This window comes from Lepus europaeus, chromosome 10, assembly GCF_033115175.1.
Source record: "Lepus europaeus isolate LE1 chromosome 10, mLepTim1.pri, whole genome shotgun sequence".
Lineage (NCBI taxonomy): Eukaryota > Metazoa > Chordata > Mammalia > Lagomorpha > Leporidae > Lepus > Lepus europaeus.
In genome coordinates, this window is record NC_084836.1 from 77,591,761 (window position 1) to 77,618,477 (window position 26,717).

Here is a 26,717-nt window from a genome sequence, read left to right on the forward strand (position 1 = left end):
TACCAGGTAACAATTTGCATGCTTTCTTTACCTTAATGCCTCTACATACATTCCCAAATACCTACATCTTTTAAAATTAGTTACTAGCAATTTTATTCAGATATAACTAATTACAATAAATACATACTTTAAGTATATATTTTGTTTTTCCTTTGTTTTAAAATTTTTCTTTAATTTACGAAGTTTGACTATGATATGCCTATTCTAAAAACTGCTTTATTGATTAAACTGACAGAAACTACACATACTGGGTACAATTTATCTATTACCATAATCAAGACAATGAACATACCCATGACTTCCAAGAATTTGCTCATGCCTCTTCTTAGCCTTTCCCTTCAAACCATACTACTCTACCTCTGATGTATGTTTTGTCACAATATATTAGCCTGCATTTTCCAGACACTTGGGTAGGTGGAATCACAAGAATTATAGTGTTGTTTTTTGGGTCTGCATTGCTTCTGTCAGCATAAGGCATTTGAGAGTCACCCATGTGGCTGCATTATCAATAAGTTAATCCTTTTATTGCTGAGTACTAAATCGTTGTATGGATATATCATAAATTGTTTATAATTCACATATTAATGGACATTTAGATTTTTAATCAGTTTTAGCTTCTTACAAATAAAGCTGCTATGAATGTTTATGTATCAGCCTTTATATGGACATATGCTTACATTTAGTAAAATATTTAGGAGTATAAAAGATCATGTTAAAAACGTAGTGGTGGGGGGCCAACGCTGTGGTGTACTAGGCTAAGCCTCCACCCATGGAGCCATCATCCCATTTGCGTGCTGGTTCATGTCTTGGCTATTCATCTTGAGATCCAGCTCTCTGCTATGGCCTGGGAAAGCAGTGGAGGATGGCCCAAATGCTTGGGCCCCTGCACCCGTGTGGGAGACCCAGAGGAAGCTCCTGGCTTTAAATCAGCCCTGCTCCAGCAGTTGAGGCCATTTGGGGAGTGAACCAGTGGATGGAAGAATATTTTCTCTGTGTCCTCCTCTCTCTGTCTGTAACTCTACCTCTCAAATAAATAAATAAATTTTTAAAAAATAAAAAGTGTAGTGGTTATACCATTTTACATTGCATCACAGCATATGAAATACGAGAACTCTTGTTCCTCCAATATTTATTTATTTTTTTTTATTTTATTTTTATTTTTTTAAATTTTTTTGACAGGCAGAGTGGACAGTGAGAGAGAGAGAGACAGAGAGAAAGGTCTTCCTTTTGCCGTTGGTTCACCCTCCAATGGCCGCCGCGGTAGCGAGCTGCGGCCGGCGCACCGCGCTGATCCGATGGCAGGAGCCAGGTGCTTCTCCTGGTCTCCCATGGGGTGCAGCACCCAAGCACTTGGGCCATCCTCCACTGCACTCCCTGGCCACAGCAGAGAGCTGGCCTGGAAGAGGGGCAACCGGGACAGGATCGGTGCCCCGACCGGGACTAGAACCCGGTGTGCCGGCGCCGCAAGGCGGAGGATTAGCCTAGTGAGCCGCGGGGCCGGCCTCCTCCAATATTTATTATGATTACTATTTAAATTTTAGCTGTTCTAATAGGTATTATTGCATTACTGGTTTACTACATAATGATATAGAGGATCTTATCACTTGCTAATATTTTTACCTATATGTACATGATAAAGTTCCTGTTTACCTTTTATTTTCCACCCTGCCTTTTTTTTTTTTGACAGGCAGAGTGGACAGTGAGAGAGAGAGAGAAAGGTCTTCCTTTTCCGTTGGTTCTTTAATGTTTTGTAATTCTCATTGTACAGCTTCTTGATATTCTTAGAAAAATTTTTTCCAAGGTACTTTTTTTGTAGCTATTGTGAATGGGATTGATCTTAGAAATTCTTTCTTAGCCATGGCATTGTCTGTATATAGAAAGGCTACACTCAGCAGTACAATGTTGAACAGAAGTGGTAAGAGAAAATATCCTTTTGGTTCATAGCCTTAGAGAGAAAGTATTCAGTGTTTTACCATTAACTATGGTATTAATTATAGATTTTTCATAGATGCCTCTTATTAGGATATGGAAGCTCTTTCTGTTATTGATTTCAGTTCCACTGTGGTCAAAGAATACATCGTGTACAATTTAAGTCCTTGGAATTCATTTATGATACAGAGGATATCACCTAATAGAGTCTTTTTTTTTTTTTTGACAGGCAGAGTGGATAGTGAGAGAAAGAGAGAGAGAGACAGAGAGAAAGGTCTTCCTTTTTGCCGTTGGTTCACACTCCAAATGCCGCTGCGGCCGGCACATCGTGCTGATCCGAAGCTAGGAGCCAGGTGCTTCTCCTGGTCTCCCATGCAGGTGCAGGGCCCAAGGACCTGGGCCATCCTCGACTGCCTTCCTGGGCCACAGCAGAGAGCTGGCCTGGAAGAGGGGCAACCGGGATAGAATCCGGAGCCCCAACTGGGACTAGAACCCGGTGTGCCGGCGCCGCGAGGCAGAGGATTAGCCTGTTAAGCCACGGCCCCGGCCCTAATAGAGTCTTAATAGAGTCTTTTTTTTTTTTTTTTGTATAACCGATAGATTTCAGACAATGTTATATAGCAGTCCAACACATATGAACACACTGTATCATTTAAAAAGTAAAGTAATCATTTTGAGAAACCAAAGCTACTATGTCATTAAAAGTAAACAAGAGAGGGAATGCAGGCAAGTTAAAAAGAGAAAGTTGGGGTGACATTATAATTCATTATGAACAGAAATCTGGCATCTTATTTTTTAAAACTACAACAATAACAGTAACAACTACTTATAAAATGTGCCTGAAATTCTGGCTTTAAGGTTATGAAACCAGCTAACCAGATTGTGCTGATTATTACCTAGGCAAAAGCAAATAAACCACTAGACATAATACTAACCTGAGCAGCTCCCAAAGAGGGAACACGTAAACTTTCCTTCATAGCTTTTTGTCTGTCACCATCTTCAAGTTCATTGGTCACTAAAGCCTAGAAAGATGTAATTAAATTATGAAATGAGTTATACTAAATTTGAATCTTGCATTAATAATTATGCAACATTTGTATACATTGCTTTGTGATAATCTCTTGATGAGTTTATACTGACATAGCAAAAGTAAAAAATCATAAGACTATTGTATTGAGGGCCAGTGTGGTGGCGTATCAGGTTAAACTGCCATCTGCAATGCTAGCACCCCTATGGGCGCCAGTTCGAGTCCTTACTGCTCCACTTCTGCACCCACGTGGGAGACCCAGAGGAAACTCCTGGCCCAACCCCAGCTGTGGTGGCCATTTGCAGTGTGAAACAGTAGATGGAAGATCTTTCTCTCTCTGTAATTCCACCTTTCAAATAAATAAAAATTAAATTAAAAAAGACTATATGTATTGAAAGCTACCAACTATTTGGAGAACAGGAATGAGGAAGTATTTCTTTAAAAATAAGACATGAATGTGATTGCAGACACATGGTTGATAAGTGGGATGATTATACCTCAGTTTCAGAGATGAGCTGGTTAATTTTATTGCATGTATAAAATGGGGCTACTTCTACATGAGCCACTCACCAATCTGCTCCACGAGATGTTTCCAGGATCTTGTCATGCCTTTTAAGGATTTTTCAAAATCCTGCAAAATTCAGATTCCACAGGAAGAAATGAAAAACACAACCATAAAAATCTATCATCACCAAAGAGAAAACCAACAAGCACTAGGCTGACTAGACAAAAACTGAGTACACTGGGAGACGCAATGCTTCTATGTAAAGAATACTTCCAGAAAAGGTCTTGCATGTATCACACACTAAATATATTTCTTTATTTCTCTGCTTTTTGAGGGACTAGTAGAGATGTGCATTTTCTCCCCTACCACACAAGCATACACGTATCAGCAAGGAAAACAGAAGATCAGCTAATTCTCTTAAAGTACATTCTCCTTCCATTCCTTCTCACTTTGTGGATAGTGGTGTGTGGTCAATCAGTAGAAAGGAGTAAGCGACTACATTTTGGTTCAGCTGATGATGGGTAGGAACCCCCATTTTCCCTGCTTCTTTTTTTTTTTTTTTCACATGCAGAGTTAGACAGTGAGAGAGAGAGAAAGGTCTTCCTTCGGTTGGTTCACCCTCCAAATGGCTGATATGGCAGGCACACTGCACTGATCTGAAGCCAGGAGCCAGGTGCTTCCTCCTGGTTTCCCATGCGGGTGCAGGGCCCAAGTACTCGGGCCCTCGGGCCATCCTCCACTGCCTTCCTGGGTGACAGCAGAGAGCTAGACTGGAAGAGGAGCAACCGGGACAGAATCCAGCACCCAAACCAAGACTAGAACCCAGGGTGCCGGCTCCTCTGGCGGAGGATTAGCCAAGTGAGCCACGGCTCCGGCCCCTCAGTTTCGACAATGACAAAATACCATACTTCTGGGGCACTGGTTCGAGTCCTGGATACTCCATTTCTGATCCAGCTCCCTGCTAATGCACCTGGGAAAGCAGTGGAAGATAGCCCAAGTGTTTGGACCCCTTCACCTGGGAGACCCAGAAGAAGATCCTAGCTCTTGGTTTTGGATCAGCCCAGATGTTGCTGTTGTGGTCATCTGGGGAGTAAACCAGCGAATGGAAGATCTCTCTCTCCCTCAATCTGTTACTCTGCCTTTCAAATAAATAAATAAATCTTTAAAAAATATGCCATACTTCTTTACAGTATCAAATTCTATCATGCTTTATGAAAAAGTAGGAAGCCATGCACTTGCAAAGTTAAATTACAAACCAGAGGGATCCCAAGATGACTGATCAACTATCCCTATCAGCAAATAATTTAGCACTCACTGCAAACAGGCCTCGCTTGCTTCTTTATAATTTTCCCTCATACTTCACTTACTTGGAGTGCATGTGTCATAACTTGGGGGCAGTTTTAGTCAATCTTCTCCCTTTCTCAAAAGAAACACATTCTTACAGAATAACACATTCTTACAGAATCAACCCAAAAACATGGAACAGAACACAATTTGTATAGTCAAAAACTATTCTTGCTTTCCCAAGGAGTATTTTTTAATGATACAAAACAAAATGCTAGTGAATTTAACAGGGAATTTCTCTGTAACACACAAGCACAGAGCTAATGAACTAAGAAATGTTAATGTTTTTAAAGCATTATAGGAAAGTGGAATATATATTAATATATATTAATTTAAATTAAATTATAAAACTTAAATTAAAAATTGTAGAATATGGGAGGCATCATGTTCTTAAAACTGTATATATGAAATAATGAAATCTGTTTTAAATGATAAAACCACAGATAAAGTTCAAAGAAAAGGAATGTATCATTGTATTATATATATTTTATAATGTGAAGTTTTCTATTAAATTATCTTCCCCTGAGTTTGTATGTGAATAACAACACTTAAGTTACCAAAGGAAAAAACTCTGAATTTTTCAAAGAGGAAGATGGAAACACACGCATTAACAATTTATATAGTTATTGCAGATATGAAACTTTAGTTACTCTTAATTTTGAAATTCTCATATCCCAGGTATTGCTTTTATAGCATAATTTAGCTTTTTATATGGTATATCATTCTATGATGATCCTAACCACTCATCTAAGTAATAATCAAAAGAGTAAAATGAAAAAAAACCAGTATATCTAGTCTATAAGATAAGGAAGTTGATTTACCTATTTAAATAGCTTTCAATTAAATTCCTAATAAATGATAAATTTATGTCAAGAAACATGCAAGGAACAAAAAATGAATAAATGTCCTATATCTCTGTAATTTAGGAAAGCTGCAGTTTTAGAAACACTGAGTGATAGATATAAGTGGTAGATTTAAGTCCTTACACCCATTTGCCATATCCTGATTTCTGTTCTTTCTCAGGAACTTTAAAAAACAAACAACAACAAAACAGCCATATTGCAGCCTGTCAAGAAGAAAGGTTCTTTTAGTGGCACATTAAAAGTCCAGATCTTTTATTAATGTTCCTTGAAGGAATTTTAACAATCCAACTGCTTTCAGAAAAATTTTGCCATTGCCTAGAAGGAACATAAAAGTTCTTCCAATGCCAGCAATGATTTGGTAGATATGTATTATTTCTTCTATCAGCATCATCAGAGTTGCTGCTAAAAATAGGGCACAAATGGCTGCTCTGTAAAGCTACCCCAATTCAGAAAGCTTTAGAAAATTAATCTTCAAAAACAGAAGTCCTGTTAGCACTGTTTTACTGCCTCTGGTACTTGCTTTTTAGCCAATGAGGACATCTGAAATCCCAACAACAACATGCTAAGGATTATCCTTTTCCAATGGACTCATTTGTAGAGTTCCAGATAATCCCATCTACAGGGATTTCTCATTTACGAAAGGTGCCATTCACCTGGGTAAAATCTCATTACCTGACAGTTCTGCAGCAGGAAGACTGGGGGAGAACTCGCTGAAGGCCAGTTTAAGGTCTTTAATACTCCTGTGGTGGATACGTTCTTCACGGGACAGGTGGAGGACTGGTTTTCTAGTTGTCGTAGTGTAGTAGCACCAGCAGTTTCCTTCTGCGCCTCCAGTGACAACTGCAGCACATTCTGAAGTGTGGAAACCTGCGCTGAGCCTCTGTGAGCTTCTCTGTAAGAAAACAAGGTCGTCCAATCAGTAAGATAAAAGGTGATGGAAGTTTTCAATGGGGCGGTGGTTAAAAAGCTGACTGGGGCCGGCACTGAGGCTCACTAGACTAATCATCCGCCTTGCGGCGCCGGCACACCGGGTTCTAGCCCTGGTCAGGGCACCGGATTCTGTCCCAGTTGCCCCTCTTCCAGTCCAGCTCTCTGCTGTGGCCCGGGAGTGTGGTGAAGGATGGCCCAAGTGCTTGGGCCCTGCACCCCATGGGAGACCAGGATAAGCACCTGGCTCCTGGCTTCGGGTTTTCGCAGTGCACCTACTGTGGTGGCCATTTGGCAGGTGAACTGGCTGAGGAAAGACCTTTGTCTCTCTCTCTCTCTCTCTCATTAACACGGCCTGTTAAAATTTTTTTTAATTAAAAAATAAAATAAAAAGCTGACTGTGACTCCCACATCCCATACTGTGGAGCCTGGTCAAGTTCCACCTCCATTTTTCTGCTAAGTGCACCCTGAGAGGTAGCAGGTGACTGCTCAAGCACTTGGGTTCCTGTCACTCATGTGGGAAACCCAGATGGAATTCCTAATTTCCAACTTGGCCAGGCTAGGTCCCAGCTGTTGCAGGCATTTAGGGAGTGAACAAGCAGATGGAAGATATCTGTCTCTCCATCCAAATAAAATTTTAAGTAAAATATGTAAAATTTATATTAAAATGTCAACACTGTCCTTTGCATTTTTACTAATTATTCTAGTTTGCTTCTGTAGATTTTTTTTTGATATGCAGAGTTAGACAGTGAGAGAGAGAGAGAGAGAGAGAGAAAGGTCTTCCTTCTGTTGGTTCACCCCCCAAATGGCCACTATGGCTTGTGCATTGAGCTGATCCGAAGCCAGGAGCCAGTTTTTACTCCTGGTCTCTGATGCAGGTGCAGGGCCCAAGCACTTGGGCCACCTTCCACTGCCTTCAAGGCCCACAGCACAGAGATGGACTGGAAGAGGAGCAACCGGGACAGAACCAGCACCCCAACCAGGACTAGAACCCACGGTACTGGTGCTGCAGGTGGAGGATTAGCCAAGTGAGCCACGGTGCCGCCCATGTGTAGAATTTCTAAGAAATAATGTTATAAGTAATATTTAGAACTAGATGGAAAAATATTTTTGTGTAACATCCTCCTTTTATTTTACCTCACACTTCCCTAACCCACAAAATTTCTAAGGTAACCTTTCCTTTCCCCCACCCCAGAAGAAGAAATCAAATGCAAAGAGCTACTAAGAGTGAAAATAAAATGGTACAGCTGTTTTGGATCTTGGAAAACATTTTGGCCTTTTCCAAAAGGTTAAACACAGAGTTACAATATGATTCCGTGATTCTACTCCTAAGTACATACCTAACGGAATTGAAAACACATGCTCACACGAAAGCTTGCACATCTATACATACACCCAAACAGCAGAAAGCAATGCAAATGACCATCAGCCAGTGAATGGGTATATAAAAACATAGGGTATGCACACATGAAAATACACAATGGAATATCAGTCACAAAAAAGAATGAGTACTACTTCATGCTACAATATGGATGAATCTTGAAGATACTAAGTGAAAGCAGACATAAAATACCTCACACGTATGATTCTATTTATATGAAATGTCCACAACAGGGAAATCTATGGAAACAGGAAGTAGGTACGTGGTTGCCAGGGGCTGGGGGAGAGTGGAGTGAGGAGTGACTGCTAAAAGGGACTGATGGAAATGTTCTGTAATAAGATACAGAGGGCTGTTGTACAAACTTTGTAGAACTGTCCACACTTTAAAGGGTGAATGCTGAGGTGGAGTGCCTGGGTTTGTGTTCGAACTCTGCTCCCAATTCCAGCTTCCCACTAATACCCACCCTGGGAGTCAGTAGGTGGTGGGTGAAGTAGTTGGGTACCACAGAGAAGACCAGGTTTCAGTCAGCCTGGCCTAGCCCCAGCCATTTTGGGAGTAAACCAGTGTGGACTGAAACACACTTGCTGTTTGTCTATCCTCTGCCTCTTGAATAAAATAATTACTAATTAGCTTTATCACATAGGTGCAGGTACCGAACCACTTGAGTCATCACTTTTGCCTCCCAGGAACTGCACTGGCAGGAAGCTGCAGGTGGGAATTGAATGTAGGCTCTCTGACGTGGGATGCAGATGTCTTAACTACTCACTGCTCCTCAACTCATTTTTTTTTTAAGATTTATTTTATTTATTTGAAAGACAGAGTTACAGAGAGAGGTAGAGACAGAGAGATAGACAGGTCTTCCATCCACTGGTTCACTCCTCAGATGGCCACAACAGCGGAGCTGGGCCAGTCCGAAGCCAGGAGCCAGGAGCTTCTTCTGGGTCTCCCACATGGGTGAAGGGGCCCAAGCACTTGGGCCATCTTCCACTGCTACCCCAGGCCACAGCAGAGAGCTGGATCAGAAGAGGAGCAGCCAGGACTAGAACCCGCGCCCATATGGGATGCTGGCACTGCAGGCTGTGGCTTTAACCTACTGCGCCAGTGCTGACCCCTCCTCAACCCATTTTAATCCTAGTTAATGGAGTTGGCACTGAGGTGTAGCGGGTAAAGCTGCTGCCTGCAGTGCCGGCATCCCATATGGGCACCGGTTCGAGTCCCGGCTGCTCTCATTCCTATCCAGCTCTCTGCTATGGCCTGGGAAAGCCGTTAAGATTGCCCAAATTGTTGGGTCCCTGCACCCATGTGGAAAACCCAGAAGAAGCGCCTGGCTTCAGATCGGCGCATCTCTAGCCGTTGTGCCCAATCAGGGAGTGAACCAGCAGATGGAGGATCTCTCTCTCTCTCTCTCTCTCTCTCTCTCTCTCTCTCTCTCTCTGCCTCTCCTTCTCTTTCTGTGTAACTCTTATTTTCAAATAAATAAATAAATCTTTAAAAAAATCCTAGTTAACATCAACCAGTTTTCTTCCCAGGTAGTGAATCACAGACGACTGGCTGAAGATACATCCCTGTGGTGAACTCTCCTTGATAAGAAACCTAGGGCCCAACCTGACTGAAGCTGGGTCAAGAATTCTGCACAAAAACAGAAATTGTATCCTCAGCTTCCCCTTTCTGACATAAAAAGGCAAAATCCCTGTACATAATATGTACAATCTCCACCTCCAAATGAGTATGCAACACATGTAACACACATGATAACCTAGTTGGGTATGTGTGCCCACCTTCTTTCAAATAAGCATGCCCATCCCCAGAACTTCCTCAAAAATTAACCAATATTTACTTTCCTAGATGCAAGTCCTACGAAATTAATGACTCCTAGCTCTTCAGTGAGCCTGATTTTGTTCACAAAATCACCTTGCTAAACCAAGTATCTTTTTTTCTGTTTACAGCTCAAATTGCTGTCTGTGTGCTTCCCCTGCCACAATGCTACATAAGAACTCTCTGTTTTCCTTCCTGAATCCACTAGAGTCAATTAAGTTAAGGCTCCAGGGCAGAAGAGGAGGTCATAAGCTGAGGTGACTTGATTCAGTCCCGTAGTTTCAATTATCATTTAAACAGTGGTGGTTCCCAAGCTGACCCACAGCAAGTTTCCTCAAGCTTAGTACAACCGACATTTGGAACCAGATAATTCCTTGTTAAGGGGTGGGAGTGCTGCTACTTGCAATGCAGGATTTTTAGCAGGATTCCTGGCCTATAGAGACCCATTAGATAAATATCCCCTGGGAGGCAAAAAACAACCATCACAGACAAGACTTAGAGCAGGTTAAAGCACCACCTTCAATGCCAGGATCCCATACTGGTGATGGGTTGTGTCCTGGCTGTTCCACTTCCAATACAGCTGCCTGCTAATGCACTTGAAGAGCAGTGGAAGACAGCCCATGTGCTTGGACCCCTGCACTCATGCGGGACACCCAAATGGACTTCCAGGCTTCTGGCTTTGGGCTGGCCCAGCTGCCATTAGGGGAGTGGGAATGAACTAATGGATGGAAGATCTCTCTTTCTCTTTCTGTAACTCTTTCAAATAAATAAATAAATCTGGGGCTGGCACTGTGGCATAGTGGGTAAAGCTGCCTCCTGAGGTGCAGGCATCCTATATGGGCACCAGTTCGAGTCCCAGCTTCTCCACTTCCCTCCCAGCGTTCTGCTATGGCCTGGGAAAGCAGCAGAGGATGGCCCAAGTCCTTAGGCCCCTGCACCCATGTAGTCCCTGGAGGAAGCTCCTGGCTCCTGGCTTCAGATTGGCACAGCCCCAGCAGTTGCGGCCAATTGAGCAGTGAACCAGCAGATTGAAGACCTCTCTCTCTCTCTCTCTGCCTCTCCTTCTCTCTCTGTGTAACTCAGACTCAAATAAATAAATAAATCTTAAAAATTATTTAAATAAATAAATCTTTTTAAGAAAAAAAGATTTATTTGAAACTCAGAGTTACAGAGAGAGAGGGAGAGACAGAGATAGAGAAGTCTTCCATCTGCTGGTTCACTCCCCAGATGGCCGCGATGGCCGGAACTGTGCCAACCTGAAGTCAGGAGTTTCTTCCAGCCTCCCATGCAGGGAAATATCATTATATTAAAAAAAAAGAATCATATCTATGAAACCTGTTTATAATAATGACTAAAAATGTTAAAAAAAAAGTGTGAGAAAGAAGGCAATGTAAAAATTTTTGATTTTTTTAAAAAAAATTTGGATTAACCTGTAATATATGAACATTTTCATGGGGTACAGTGCAATATTTCAATACACGATAACAGCATAAACCAATGGCAGCAGGCCACCAGGCTTTGCATCTCCATGCCACTTTGTTCTGTCTGAAGCCTCCTAACCTCTCTCTTCCAGGTGTTTACACAGTAGGAGGTAACACAGCTTTGAAATGTGTGGTTGTTCCACTGTGCTTGAACCTGCCACTTCCACCCAGCTGTGTTCTGGTACCTGTCATCCTGCCTCCCTGTATCCCTTCCTTGCCATCCTGGGGCGGGGGGGGGGCTTTCTTTTTTAATTTTAAAATTAAAAAGGGGTTTTTCAGGAAACATCCTAGTATTGACCTCATAATTTAGTGGGAAGGACTCACCAGCTCCATGACACTCACCTTCAGTTCTGAGGAACCACAGTGGCTGGAGCAAGAATTTACCGTTGTGTCCTAGCCGGCCATAGCACCCTAGTAATGGAGCCTGCACTGTTCAAGTCAAAGGTGCCTGCTCTTCATTTGAAGCATGGAAATGTTGCTATGATTCCAGCTTACTTTACAGGTTTGCTGTGAGGACCAAATCCTAAAGTGTAAGGTTTCCCAGTATCATAAAGAGAAGAGCAGAATTTTTTGGGGGGGTGTGGGTTCCTGCAAAGATAGCACCTAGGGCTCCCAGATGCCAGGTACCGTAGAAGGGGGTAGGGGTGATCCATGGTTTTACACAGAGTGCCCAGTGCAGGAAGGGTCACTGTGGTGTGGCCCTGGCCAACCCCACAAACACATGCACCTGCCCAGTCCCACTGATTCAGCTGCCTCCCTCAAGCCCCATAGGCAACCCACCTATGACGGCCAAAGCCCTGTTGAAAAGTTGAGGTTGCCAGGGTCTGACAAAAGGAAAGTCAAAGGAATTTTATATCTTGTATAGTAGGATTCCTCAGAACTACTGCTTTTGGAACATAGATGGAGGGAAATAAAAGGGTTCTGGGCCAGAGAGTTCACGCTTTGAAGACACTTTCATATGATAGCTATTGTAGTTGTGCAGTTTTGTACTGCTGTGTGGATAGTGGACAGCTAAGTCCTTACTTTGAAACATCGAGTTTTCCCCCAGAAACCTTTTACTGAAGGAATATCAACTTCATATATATCCTAAGTACCCCTTCAGGAATACCAGAATCTTCCCACGATCCCACCCACACTCTGCCCCACACTCCCACCCCTCTTCCTCCTCAGTCTCTTAGTCCCATTCCTATTCTTTACCAAGTTCTATTTCAATTAATTTATTATGCACATAGGGTTAATTCTCTACTAAGTAAAGTGCTCTACAGATTGTATGGGAAAAAACCCTGTTCCTCCAGAGTCATAAAAGGGCTGTTCAAAGACATTGCTTCTCACAGCGTCAATTCCAGTTCTATAGGTGACCTTCTCGGGGCTCTATAAGCTATCGCAGATCAGGAAGAACAAAGGGTGTATCTCTTCACCCTATCCCAACAAACAACCAAACCAAAACAAAAGCTATAAAATTATTGCCCAACCAAGAATCGAGGCACCCTCAGGTAATTAATGACGGACTATATTTAGAATGGTATTTTATTGATTAAATTGATTCAATATAATCAATGAACACATATAGGCTTTCGAAGTGTTTGTATGTTGTGGTATGTGTGTGTGCATCTGTGTGTGCATGTGGGTACGTGTGATGTCTGTGGTGTCTATGTGTCTGGGAGGGTGTGCACATGTGCATGTGTTCATGTTTGTGTGTCTATGTGTCAGTGCAGAGTGTGAGTGTGTGTGTACAGGTGTATGTGTGTCTGAGTGTGTGTGTGTGTTGTGTCTGTGCATGTGTGTGTGTATGTGATGTGTATGGGGTGCCTATGTTGTGTGTGCATGTGTAGATGTATTCCTGAGTGTGCATGTGTGGTTTGTCCAGAGAGTGATGCTACACTGGGTAGCTTGGCAGCATTTGCAAATGGCTGCTCCAGCCCTCCTGGTGTTGTGCAGGGAGCATGGCCCTTGGTGTGTGTGTGCAGCCAGGCGAGGATCGTGGCAGGCGCTGGCAGGTCACAGAGGCCATTGGCAGCTCCAGGGCCGAGCAGGCAGGCTCTACTGCACAAGCGTGGGCTGGTCCTCTGGCCTTGGGGCCTCGTGGATGTGGGCCTGGGGAGAGTGCGGTGTCCCGGTGATCGACACCTCATGGGGCCCAGGAAGACGGACCAGACCGAGGCCTTGGCAAAGGGAAGTGAGCAGAGTGGCCAGGATGTGAGCAGAGCCCACTGGGATGACGGCAGTGGAGCCGTTTCCAGAAGTTTAGGGGAGAAGAGAGAGGGTTGAATGGATAAAGCACAGGGGAAGTTTTAGGGCAGTGTACTTTTGTGCCTAATCCTAAATTTGTGGAGATATAACATTATGCATTTGTCAAAACCCACTGAATGTTAGAGCAATGCAAATCAACGTTAATATATGTAAATAAAGTAATTATTTAGGCAGTTCAAGGAGTGCCAGCATGAAAGGCAACTAGTGAAAAAACACTGTAACCATATTACAAATGTATGGAACGACTTCATTGAGAAGCATGGGGAAAAAGATGTTAACACAAGTAATTCTGGAAAGGACTGAAGTCTGTGACAGTCAAGGCAAAGGAAGCTGCCAAACACCTTGCTCTAGTTAATAATGTTTTCTAGGATGATACGGGTTTTACTTTCTCTTTTTCTTTAAATTCAACAGGCTTATTGCACCTAATGCCACAGAGAAATGAATCAGAATATGACATGAGGAAGTTTTCAGTTTCCCATACATCGACATTCAACTGATCAGAAGTATACAGTCCCATCCATTTCTGTCCTTGGGGCTTGAATAATAACAAATCCCCAAATTTTCTCCATTTTCAAACACCACTTAAATTTAGGTATATGTCTATATTGCTTCCAAGATTTACGGTTGATAAAACTTTGACATCTAAAAATTAACATTTGGGGGTGGGGAGCTGCTTAATTGATGAAAAAACATTATATTAAAATATAATTTCCAAAAGCCCAATTAAAAAAAAAAGGTCAGATTAATGGTGAAAGCATGCATGAACAAAATATTCCCCAAAGTACACCTTAGTGAAAAAGAGATATTTAAAAAAAATTGGGCTCACTTTTTATTTCTTTTTTATTTAAATGTACAACCAACTCCAGTTAGGAACCTAAAAAGCTACGTAATAAATTGTTATAAAATCTCAGGATCTATTTTAAGAGCCCAAGAAATGGTTTACTATCATTTAGCAAGTAGGGATTTTTCCTCCCTCCAAAGAATAATTTTGAAAAATATGGTTAAGTTTAAAAAGTTGCAGTGTGTGAACAGCAGTTCCATTGGAAGTGAGATTACATTACTGTCATTAAAAAACAGCCCACTTCAGAAAAATGGAATGAAGCCTGTACAAAAAGCTATTTAACACTGATAAAAAATAAAATACTTTGGAATTATGCACACATATGGAAGCTACATTTTAAACTTTTCTCATTGTCATGTTTAAAATGTACACAATTACCTTACATTCATATCACTTATCAATTTATTAAAAATAGAACTGCAATATGCTAGAAGAGGTCCATCCCAGGGACGTGGGCACACATCTGCAGCCCCCTGGGAGGCCGGAGTCCTGTGCACAGCCAGGTTTGGAACAGGCTCTACCACGGTCCTTCCCTGTCTTCCAATAGAAGCCCACGGTCATCCCTATGCTCTCCTTCCGGTTGCCGCTGCACCGTCAGGAGGGGAGAGCGAGCTGGCGGCGTGGCCAGGACCCCAGCAGCAGCATCTGCTGTGGCATCCATTCTGACGCTTCCGTCCTCCGTAAAGCCCCAGCCTGCATGCCCTATGGCTCCCCTGTACTGCGAGTCTGAGGAGAGCAGTCACTGTCCCCAGGGCCAGGTCTGGAGGAGCATCTGGAAACCTGCTGGTCCTCAGCCCCCAGGGGACCCCCGGCTGCCTTGGATGCTGTCCACAGGCCCTCAGCCGCTCCTCCCTTTTTTTGATGTGGCTTTCAAAAACAGACTCTGGTGACACGGAGCGTCCAATGTGGAAAGTGAGCAGGAGGCTTCTGCCAGGAATGTTGGTCAGGGCAAGGCTTGGCTGCTGAGTGGTCCGGCCCTTTCTCAGGCAGCTCCCCTCGGGCCTTCTCGTGGGCAGCTGGTGGGCCGCCCTCATGCCTGCCCCTGGAGCCTCACAGCCGGACAGGAGTAAGGAGTCACCCCATGGAGCCTGTTTCTTACTTTCTTCAGCTCTGCAAAACACACCCTGAGGCTTCCAGGCATGTCTACTGCCGGCTCTGGGGGCCCACACCACAGGACTTGAACTCTACTCCTGCCTCTTGCTTGTCTTTGTCAGGTCTGGGACCTGGGGCTCTCCATGCATGCCCTCTAGGGTCTCCGGTAACCCTGCAGGCCTGGGGTACCTTCTCTATGTCATGGCTGGGGCAGGGTGGGGGTACGAGAGCAGGCTCATTTCTCAAAAGGGCCACCACAGACTCTGACTCCTCCACCTCTTTCTTCTTCAGGGCGGTGATGATCTGGTTCCCATTTACAACCCGGTCACTCTCGCTGTGAGCCCCTCTCCAGGTCAGCTTGCTCTCTCGTAGCTCAGAGCACCGGAGAACGTAGGTCAGGAAGTACCTGTGGGCTGCACCCAATACTTCTGCTCCCCTCACCCCCCACCGTGGATGTCAGCCTCACTGGTGAGCCCATGGCTCTATAAAGGTCACCCAGCTGCACCCAAGAGGACTGTAGGGATGTGTTTTGGCCAGCATGTTCACCGACGGAAAAGTGTGCTTCTCTGAGAAGCGTTCATGGGAGGGCGGTCAATGGACATGACAGTCAGGACCCAGGCCAGGTGGGAGGCTGACCTCGCAGTCAGTAAGGCAGAACAAACCTGGATCCTGTGCTCTGTTCTATCAGCAGTGTAAACTCCTTGAGAAAGCGCTGGCAGAGCTGGGTTTTCCCCAAAGTGCTGGACATCATGGTAAGCCACACAGGTTCAGCTACCCCTGGAACAGAACGTACATTTGAGAGAGTCCCACCTAATGCCCCCAGAGCTTGGACCTGCAGAGTGGACTCTGCTATCTCCCTCCAGCAGATCATGGCCTTTCCAACTGCACTCTTGAGCCTGCTCATGAGAGTCAAACAGGGGAAATGAGAGAAAAAGAAGTCCTGGAAGTTCCTTTTTGCTTCATTTCTCTCACACAGGGAAACGATGATGCTCACGGCAACTTTCTTCCTCCTAACCATGGCTGCGTAGAACTGCAGGTTTCTTCAGCCAAGCTGCATGTCTCGGCCGTTGACTTCCTGGGAGTGATGCTGTTGCCAGACGTTTCATCTGACTTCGGAGCCAGAGGCATTGTAACTACTGGAGGACGAGGTAATGGAGCCCAGGCATGGGAAGGGCATGGAAAAAGGCTGCCCAGGGAGGCTGGTGGAGCAACACCCCCATCCCTGTCTCCATTCTGCCCTTGGCCCTGTGTTTCAAAAGGTGTGCAGGAAGCTACAGAGAAAGAAGCTCTCCTGGTGAGCTGGAGGGGTCCTCCGTCACTTGGCCCTGCAGCAGACCTAGGTCACCTGCATCGCGCCCAGGACCCACACAGTTCTGATGTGTGTTCAGTTTTCCCGAGTTAGGCTCTTGGTGCATGTGGTCCAGGCTGACTTGGCATCATCTGCACTTCCTCGGAAGCTGCCCATTCTAGCAGAGCAGACGGCACTGAGCATCCATTGTGGAGGAGAACGCGCTCAGTGCATCCTTCAGGAGGGTCCTTTGGAACTCACTGCCACAGCGCCAAACTTCATTTCCCCCAGCACGCTGACACCAGAAGCTGGTCCTTTGGGCTCCCCCCTGGCGTGTGTAAAGACCCCGGAGGAGCCATGGGAAGAGCTGCTGCTGCCGCTGCTGCTGAGGCTGCCACTTCCCTGACAGCACCTGGCTGACCCCTTCACTGGGACAGCCTCTGTTTGCTGAGCTGTGGCCTCTTCAACCTCTGAGAAGCTTTAGAACTGCACAAGGCATGTCTGCCTCTTTATTCACAGGCCTGGTAAACCAGCAGGGGAGTTTCATTCAGGTCAGACTTCGGCCATGACCAAGAGCTACAGGTTGCCAGGAGCCAGTCACATGAAGGAGCGGCCGACGCCACCTGGCAAGCTGACAGTACCCGGGTCATATATTCTCATACTGCACTATATGTACACTGGCATTAAACAGTTAATTAAATGGACTGAAGGAGTAACAAACAGATTTCTCACCACTGAAATGGGATTTTACAGATCGTTGGGGGAAGTGAAGCTGTAATTCATGTCTGATGTTTAAGCTTTAGACATCAGTGTGAACTCATGTTTAGTTTGTTTCACATAAATCCTGATGTTACACAGAGATATGTAGAGGTGTGAACACAGGCCTGGGATTGTACGTACATGTGTATTTCTTGGCTTTGTCAGCTCAAAGTGCCCAGAAGTAACATACGTTCCATAGCACGCAGCACACCAATCACTTGACCTTGCCTTCTAACGTTAGTTATTCAATTATGAAGCTCCTTTGGGAAATGAATGATTCTAAGATTGGCACATGGAATATACAAGGTAAGCATGAAGCATGTGTAGTTCCAAAAGTAAAGGAGTGGTGAGAAGAAAAACTTTCCTAGATTGACAGTATTGTCAAAGGGAAAAGAGACAACTGAGGGAGCTTCCAGGTTACTGCTAAAACAATGTGAACAATGAAACAATTACATTACATTATAGTCCAGATTTGAAAAGCATTTCCTTAAGTCTCTGCTCATATAAGTAATTAATGACTAAATTCATCAATGGGGGACAATTGATTCTATGGACACAACGGACTATCACTCAGCCATAGAGACGAATGAAATCCTGACACTTGTAGCAAAACATGTGGAACTGAAGATAATCTTATTAAGTTAAATGACCCAGACAGCAACAGTAGGGCCAGAAGAGGTGGCAGAAGAGATGGCCGAGGCTGCAGGAGTGTGAGGTGCAGCAGTCCAGGCTCCCCCAGGTCCGGTGACCCGGACACCGCTTGGTCACCTTCAGGCAGGAAACTGAGGAGGAACTATGAGAAGGGGGAGGAGATGGACAGTGGCCAGTTGGCCGTCAGCGGAAGTGCCAGAGGAGGGCCCTGGGAGGGTGTCCCCAGCCAAGGTCATCAGGAAGGGGCACCTGTCCTCCAGCCGGCAAGGGGCCAGCTGGGGGAGATGGAGTGGGAGGTGTGCGTCCTACGGGGCATCCCCCAGCATCGCTGAGCTGCCTGATGGCTTCCAGCACAGGATGGGAGTGGTGCGCATCCCGAGCTCTGCTACTTCCTGGCCGAGGAGGAGGCTCTGGCCTGATGTGGGAGGAGGCCATGCAGTTCCGCAAGTGGATCCTGCGCGGCACGCACCATCACGCATTCAGACCTCAAGCCCAATGACATCATGGGTTGGACAAGGGAGCGCCAAGCCCATGGGCAAGCTTGTCGGCTTCAGCATTGCGCACAGGATGGAGGCGGGGACCGAGTTTAAGAACCTCGTTGGCACCTGGAGCTCCTGGCTCCAGAGATCGTCAGCTACACACCTCTGGGCCTGGAGGTAGACAGTGCAGCATTGGTGTCATCACCGACACCCTCCTCAGCGGCCATCCCCGCTCTGGGGGAGACCAAGCAGGAGGCCCTGACCAGCATCTTGGCCGTGAACCAGGATTTCAGTGAGGAGGACTCCAGCAGCACCAGCGAGCTGGCTGAGGGCTTCATCTGTGGGTGCTCGTCATGGACCCCAAGAGGGGAAGGGCTTCGCCCAGAGCCTGGGGCACTCCTGAGTCATGGCCACCGGGGCGGACATATACAGGGAGACAGGGGCTGTGAGCCTGAGCGGCTCCAGGAGGACAGATCCAGTCTGCTCCAGCAGGCCGCTCACAGTAGCTGTCAGCTCCCAGCGCTTCTCCAAGGTGCTGCAGGAGGCGGGGGCCGCCAAGGGCCTGGGAGAGCAGGAGCACAGCATGCGCCTGTGCCAGAGCCTGTGGAAGTGCTCAGGGCCATCTGCGAGGAGGGGGAAGCCTGGTACGAGGAGGAGATGAGAGCATGGTCCAGGGCCTGCGGCGGCTGCGCCAGGAGCTGCCCAAGACTGAGGCTCTGCAGTGCCAGGCCCAGGAGGAGGCCAAGGGCACTCTGCTGGGGGCCAGCTGGCTCAAGTGCAGCTTTGGCCACCTGGAGAACCACTAGGAGGTCCTGGCAGAGCAGGTGGCCTCGGAGATGCACTTGCTGCAGGATCTGGTGTGCGTCCTGGAGAAGAAGCTGCAGGTGGGGGAGTGCCGCCTGTGCTAGGCCATGCCAGGCCCACAGGCTCCTGCTCCTGCTCCTGGGCTGCTGGCCCTGGCAAAGCTCAGAGAAGTTCACAGCGCCTAGGATGTGGGGGCAGGAGTCTATACTAAGTAGAGATTTCATCTATATGCACCCACACGGACACACAAAGTATCAAGTTCAGTTTGAAGACAAGTTTTACCATTGATTCTCAGAGTATACCTCATTAAGGACAGAGGTCCAACATGGGGAGCAAGTGTTGCTGATTTAACAAATGACGTCAGTGATCACCCAAGTTCTCTCCTCCCTTCAGAGGAAAGTACATCCTTCTTTGATGGCCCTTTCTTTCCACTGAGGTCTCACTCACAGAGATCGTTGATGAAGAACCATGTTTGCCACTAAGTCTTGGCTTTCCATGCCTGAAATGCTCTCATAGTATTTTCAGTCAGACCTGAATGCCTTAGGGGCTGATTCTGAGGTCAGAGTGCTGTTTAGGGCGTTTGTCATTCCATGAGTCTGCTGTGTGCACTGCTTCCCATGTTGGAACTTTCTCTCCTTTGTAATTCTATCTATTGTTATTACCCGGCACTTGGTCTTATTTATGTGATCCCTTTGACTTATGGTCTAACTATATGACCAATCCCATACTTAATACGATCACTTTATCCCATAAGATGGGATTAGTGCCAGGAATTTGGAGCCCCATGGCAAGTTTTTAGCTTCACCCTTAGTTAGGGTAAGTCTGAGGGAATGTGTGAGGATCTGTATGGCTCCTCACCCTTTCTTTCCCATGCTTGTTTATAACTGGAATCTATTTTCAATTGACTTAATATATCTATGATTAAATCTACATTAAGTAAGGAGTTCAACCAATGGTATTAAGTAGAGAAAAAATAGAACAAAAAATAAGTAAATAAAATGAAATAATTAACTGTTAAATGACAGTCAACATAAGGGCTGCTCAAGTAATTGCATCTCATAATGTCAGTTTCAAAACTATGGAACGCTTCACGAATTTGCATGTCATCTTTCGGCACAGGCCATTTTGTCTTCTCTGTATTGTCCAGTTTTAGTAGATGTGCTGCTGAAGCGAGCACTCTCTCTAACTTTTTAAATGCACTTTAGATACCAGGGTGCTTCAAGAAGTTTGCAGAAAGTAAGAGAAGTAAAATATAAGCTTATTTTGCCAGAAAAATACTGAAATGTATGCAGAGGTTTTTGTCATAATATTCATGTTCAAGAACATTGTTAAGACGTCTATGCATGGATATTTCTTGGCACCAAAATGAATTCATCCATTTTTTTAAAGATTCATTTATATATTTAAAGGCAGAGTGAGTGGTGGAAAAAGAGAGAGAGAGAGAGAGAGAGAGAGAGATCTTCATTTGTTGGTTCACTCCCCAGATGGCCACAATGGCCGGACCTGGGCAAATCTGAAGCCAGGAGCTTCTTCTGGGTCTCCCACATGGGCATCAGCAGGGAACTGGATGAGAAGTAGAGCAGCCAGGTCTTGAACCAACACCCATATGGCAAGCAAGCATCACAAGCTGCAGCTGTACCTGCTACGCCACAGCCTTTGTCCCATGAACTTGTTTTAATGCTGCTTTCCATAACATTCTCAAGTGCCCTAAAATACACACACACACACACACACACACACATATATATATATATATATATATATATATACACACACATATATATATATACTTATATACTGAGCTGGTCATCTTGCTATGGGGATAGAAATCCTGTGTGATCATCTCTCCCCCACAAGAGTCAAAGCTCTGAAATACAATTTCAGCCATATGCGTAAGTCTGGTTTTGAGCCCTGTGTTGCTGACTTCCTTTCCCTTTGGAGATGGGGATGGGCATTGCCCTTCCTCTAATGGAATTGCTCCAGACCTCCAAAGCTTACTCCTGGGGATCCCTGTGTACACACACAGAATCCTGTGAGTCTGCACACTCAGATGTGCTGTTTCAAAGTGCAGGGGCTCCTGCTTCCTTGGCTTGCAGCTCCTCTTCCTCACCCTTCCTTCCTGAGATTGCCCTGTTTGTCTATCCTTTATGCATTCTCCAGAGGCTTCTCTGAGCCCCTCCCCAGCAGCAGTTTTCCGTCTGTGGTTCTGGGCATGCTCTTAACCATGAAAGGGCCTTCTTGCAAAAAGCTCTTGTTTGTTTGCTTGTTTAAAATATCTTTTCTCAAACAGTATTTTACACTTTACGTTCTGTGTGGGTGCAAACTGACGAAATCTTCATTTAACACATACTAAATCGATCTTCTGTATATAAAATTAATTGAAAATGAATCTTGATGTGAATGGAATGTGAGAGGGACAGGAGATGGGAGGTGTGTAGGTGGGAAGGAAGTTATTGGGGGGAAGCCATTGTAATCCATAAACTGTACTTTGGAAATTATATTTACTAAATAAAAGTTTTAAAAAATATCTTTTCTTTTCTCAAAGCTAATAAGTGCATTACAGGAAACTTAAAAACACAAGACACAAAGAACAAAGTCATCTGCTATCACAACCTGTTGAGTTCATCATGTCCTTTTGGGTCCCGTGCACGCACACACAACACTCACGTTTATATGACTGAGATATAGAATGTACCCATCATGCTTTCTGACACTGCAAGAATATTTACCAATTCCAAATGCCAAAGATGTATGAGTATTTTAATAACCAAAAATATACTACATTAACTCAGTCTTTTAGGAAAAACTGTAATTGATTTTCTTGGAAACAAAAATTTTGTAAAAGACAAAAATAGCAACAGGCCTCTAAATACAAGTTTTCCCCAAGTTGCAATTAAGATGTTGCATTCCCTCACTGCCCTACACTGACACCCACAGCAACGTGTTCTGTGTGTTCTGTTTCTAAGAGAATTGCTCTAAGAGAATTCATGACCACATTGGTATTATAGAAATATTAGAAAGAAAGCATGTTTGCATTCACTTTCTTAATGCATTCCTACAGAAGTTTAAAAAAATGCACATTCACCAATGGTTACAATCAAAATGCAAATAGGGCACCTCTCACTGTGAACTTCTTTCTGCCTCTCTGGTGACAGCCAACAAAGAAGTTCTGATACACACTGACTACTCAGACATGGTTTAATGATTCATGGTTTAATAGATCCAGCATGCATCTATTTTATCACTTATCACAAAAAGATACAAACTGCCTAATTCACCACCGCTACTTTTATCATACATTGCACCCTCAACACGTGTTATCTATAAAGTGTAGCTGTTGTAAAGAATGAACCATGCCCACAATAACCATGGGTACTTACCAAAAAATGCACATAGATACCTACTGGTTTAACCTAAACGCATCTTCTACATATGGAGGTACTAGTAATGATCCCTTCCCTTCACCGTCCCCATACACCATTGCAGTGACTATGCCCCGAACTGTGACATCTCCCTCCCCGAGGAGGGCTAGCAAGGGTCACTCCCATAAGGCATCCCTCCTAAAAACTACCAAGAGCAGTGTTTACACAGGCATTATCTTCTTACCTCTACTTTGAACATACTTTGGACATTAGGAATATGTATCTTTACTACACAGCAATATCAACTAAAATGCACCTATATGACAACAGATAGACAATTGGAGCAATCTAACAGAAGGTAACCCTTCTATGCACACTTCCTCATGACCCCACCCCCACTGCCCACCACCCAGTGACTTCAGCATTCTCTCCCAGACATCAACTATAATGCCATTCCCAAAATGTAACCACTCCTATGAAATAACAAACTACTTCAGCAAGGTGTTACTTTTAAACACCTAGAGACCAGATGTTTCCAGTAAAAACTTCAGTTGCCCACTAAACACACAAGAGCCCCTAAACTACCCACACACATAACAAAGGCTCTAATGGGAGTGTCTTCTCCCAGTTCTGGGCTAGGAAACCTTTCCCTTCCCATCTATGCCAACCCAGTGGACAGGTAGAAGAAGCACCTGTAATGCTTACAGGGAATGTTAACAATATCACTTCCATAAGTGGCTCTAAGAACAGTCTTTCTTATGAGTTTTAACACAAAGCAAACTCCACGTACTCCTTTATTAACACTACATTTGTCATACACCAGCAACCTATTTAACATCTAGGAAGACTAGGTATTGTAAAGTGGGACTTGTTTGCCCTTTATATATACCTTATGTACACACCATGACAAACAGCCTGGACAATGGTTCACCTCATCCCACTGCACACACTCTGGGGAAAAGCCCTGTAGACTTTCACCCGCTGCTTCCTCCCTGAAGCAGCACAAACACCACAGTGTGTACTGCTCAGACCAGGAGTTCATCATTCCACTTCCAAGAAACAGTATTCCATGTGAATTTAACAAAAGGATATCCTCAAAATGTATTATTCACTACCTATACTGCCAACGAGTTTGGCACTTCAGAAGTTTGCACTTCTGAACATCTAGAAGAATTAGATGTTTCAAAGAAGGACTTAAATGTGTCCACCACATACACAGCAGTGTTGAATAAACTGTACGCAGGGAACTGCTCATATCAGAGGTGTCTTCTAAATAGGAGCATTCACATAGCTCTAGAGAAGTCTTCACTTCTTCCAACTCCGTCCCCCTCCCACTCACAGGTAGATGTGGGCAAACGTGTCACTGCAATGTGAAGTGACAATTTCACTTCCAAAAGTCTTTTTCAGAAGACAGTTTTTGTATAAATTTTAACACAAAAATACCAAATGTGTTAGTCTATTAACTCTACTTTTGTCTTCCATTGGCAATCTCTTTAATATCTACAGACCAGACTACATCTTGTAAAATTAGGACTCTTTGTCCCATACATACACAAAATATAAAAAACAGCAAAGTTAAATCAAATGCATGTAACGTATAGTGAAGTACCAAGCTCTAATTTTCAAGCACACAGTAGTAAAAACACAATTTGTAATCTCTTCCCACCCACCTCCCTCAACCCAACCAACAAAGCACAACAGAGCGCAGTGTCCACAAAACTCGCTCACCAATTCCATTTCCAAACGTTCCCTACCACTTTTTTTTTAAAGCTATATAGGAAAGTGCTAACCCACTGTTCCTACTTTAAATACAATAAGCACTTCTAAACATCTCCATCACTAGATAGTTCATATGCAGATCTTCAAAAAGTTCATGGAAAATACTTGTTACACAAAAAGCTTTATAGGTTTTGATACTTTAGCACCAAAATAAACATCCTTTTGACTTCATTTTCCATGAAATTTCTGAAGTACCCGCGGGTAAGGACCTGCCCACTAAGAATACAACACCGTTAAAACAAAATTGCACAGAAGTAAACAATGGCTATGATCTCAGGTATATTCTAAATATGATTATTTTGATAGTCTGCAACCTCTCTGATGGCCTTCTCCCTGGCCACACCGCGTCCAGCGGCACCCAGCCCAACCGCCCCGGCCCAGGGCCACTCAACGCTCCACTGCCGTCGTCCCGTGGGGCTCTGCTCCCTTCCTGGCCGCTCTGCTCACTTCCCTTCACCAAAGCCTCAGTCCGGTCCATCTTCTGGGGCCTGCTGAGGTGTCGGCCAGCTGGGACACCACGCTCACTCCGGGCCCCACATCCACGAGGCCCCAAGGCTGGAGGCCCAGGCCACGCTTGGGCAGTAGAGCCTGCCTCGCCTGCTCAGCCCTGGAGCTGCCAATGGCCTCGGACCTGGCTGCACAGAGTCCCTGGTGTAGGCTCCTTGGGGTTGGTCCAGAAGCCCTGGCCATGGGCAGGGTAAGGATGGGGGCTCTGGGAGGTGCACCGCATGTGTTAAATCACTGAGGTTGGGCCAGGTGTAATTCCCCGTGCTTCAGTGCCTGGGCCAGGGCAGTGCAGCAGGCACAGCGAGGGCTCCGGGTGTCCACAGTGCAGAGGACATAGTTCGTCCCAGGACGCCCAGCCCACTTGCAGGTCCTGGGCCAGAAGGATAGGAGGTCCCTGGGGTAGCAAACCGCATCCTGCTTCTCTGCCAGAAATTTTTTTGTTTTTTTTTTGGACATTTTTATTCCACCCAGGTTGTTGTCATCCACACGGCTGCTCTACAATACCATCTTGTCCCTGGACAAGTCTTTGGGATGCAATGCTCTGGTTTGTACCATGTGCTGATTCTTTTCTCAACAACAGACTCCAGCCAAAGGGGACCCACCATCTACAAAGTTCTAGATGGACACCAGCAAGAAGGAGAATCTGCATCCAGAATCGTGGCTCACGCATGTGACCATCGCCTGGGATCCACCAGGGATTTAAAAGCCTCACTGCACATTTCGACATGGTAGGTAAAGAGAATTATTTTTAAGATGTAATTTATTTATTTGAAAGGTAGAACTAGAGAGAGGGAGAGGGAGAGGGCAACACAGAGATTGAGAGATCTTCCATCTGCTAGTTCACTCTCCAAATGACAACGGTCGGGCTTGGTCAGATTGAAGTCAGGAGCCTGGAATTCCATGGAAGTCTCCCAACTGGGTGGCGGGGGCTCAAGCACTGGATCCATCTGCTGCTTTCTCAGGCACATTAGAAGGAATCTTGACCAGAAGCAGAGCATCTGGGACTGGAACTGGTGCCCATATGGGATGCTAGTGTTGCAGGCAGCAGCTTAACCCCCTACACAGAAGTGCCAGCTCCATGGTAAAGAGAATTTGAATGTCCTCCACACAACAAAATGATCTATGTGTGAAGTGCTGGATATGCTAAGTATCCTGATTTAGCATATATTCATGACACACTGTACACATCTAACACCACACTGCAGCCCTTAGGGATGTGCACTTACGATGCATCAACTGTTAAAGGCACACAGTAAATAGCAATATGACGGTGACATTGTGTGCCTAAGAGTCTTTCCCAGAATAGCTTACATAACTCGGCCTTTCAAGTAAATAAATAAATCTTATCAAAAAAGTACCTGGCCTTCAGAGTCTACTTTATAAGGAATAATTCCAAGTAAAGAAAAATCTAGTTTTTTAAAATACAATTTTCAACTGAAAAGCCAAAGTGACTCCATTTTAAAACAATAAAAAAAAGCAGCCTCCGTTTCCCATAGCAGACCCGGGTCCTTGTAAGAGCAGCCATTCAGGCATTCCGGAGATATCAAAGCTTACCAGGGACAGCCAGCTCAGTAGACCAAGGACAGCACAGTAGAGATTGCTAAACAAATAACTCCCTGCGCCCAAAGATTCT

General features: G+C 44.8%; 1 non-coding gene and 1 pseudogene across 1 annotated transcript; both read right to left on the minus strand.

The window, feature by feature from the left end:
* Positions 1 to 15,506: 15,506 nt before the first annotated feature.
* LOC133768113 (folliculin-interacting protein 2-like) lies at positions 15,507 to 17,393 on the minus strand (annotated as a pseudogene).
* A 3,115-nt stretch (positions 17,394 to 20,508) lies between these two features.
* Positions 20,509 to 20,613, minus strand: LOC133769239 (U6 spliceosomal RNA). Its single transcript, XR_009867135.1, has one exon. It is a non-coding gene; the product is annotated as a U6 spliceosomal RNA (small nuclear RNA).
* Between the last annotated feature and the right edge of the window lie 6,104 nt (positions 20,614 to 26,717).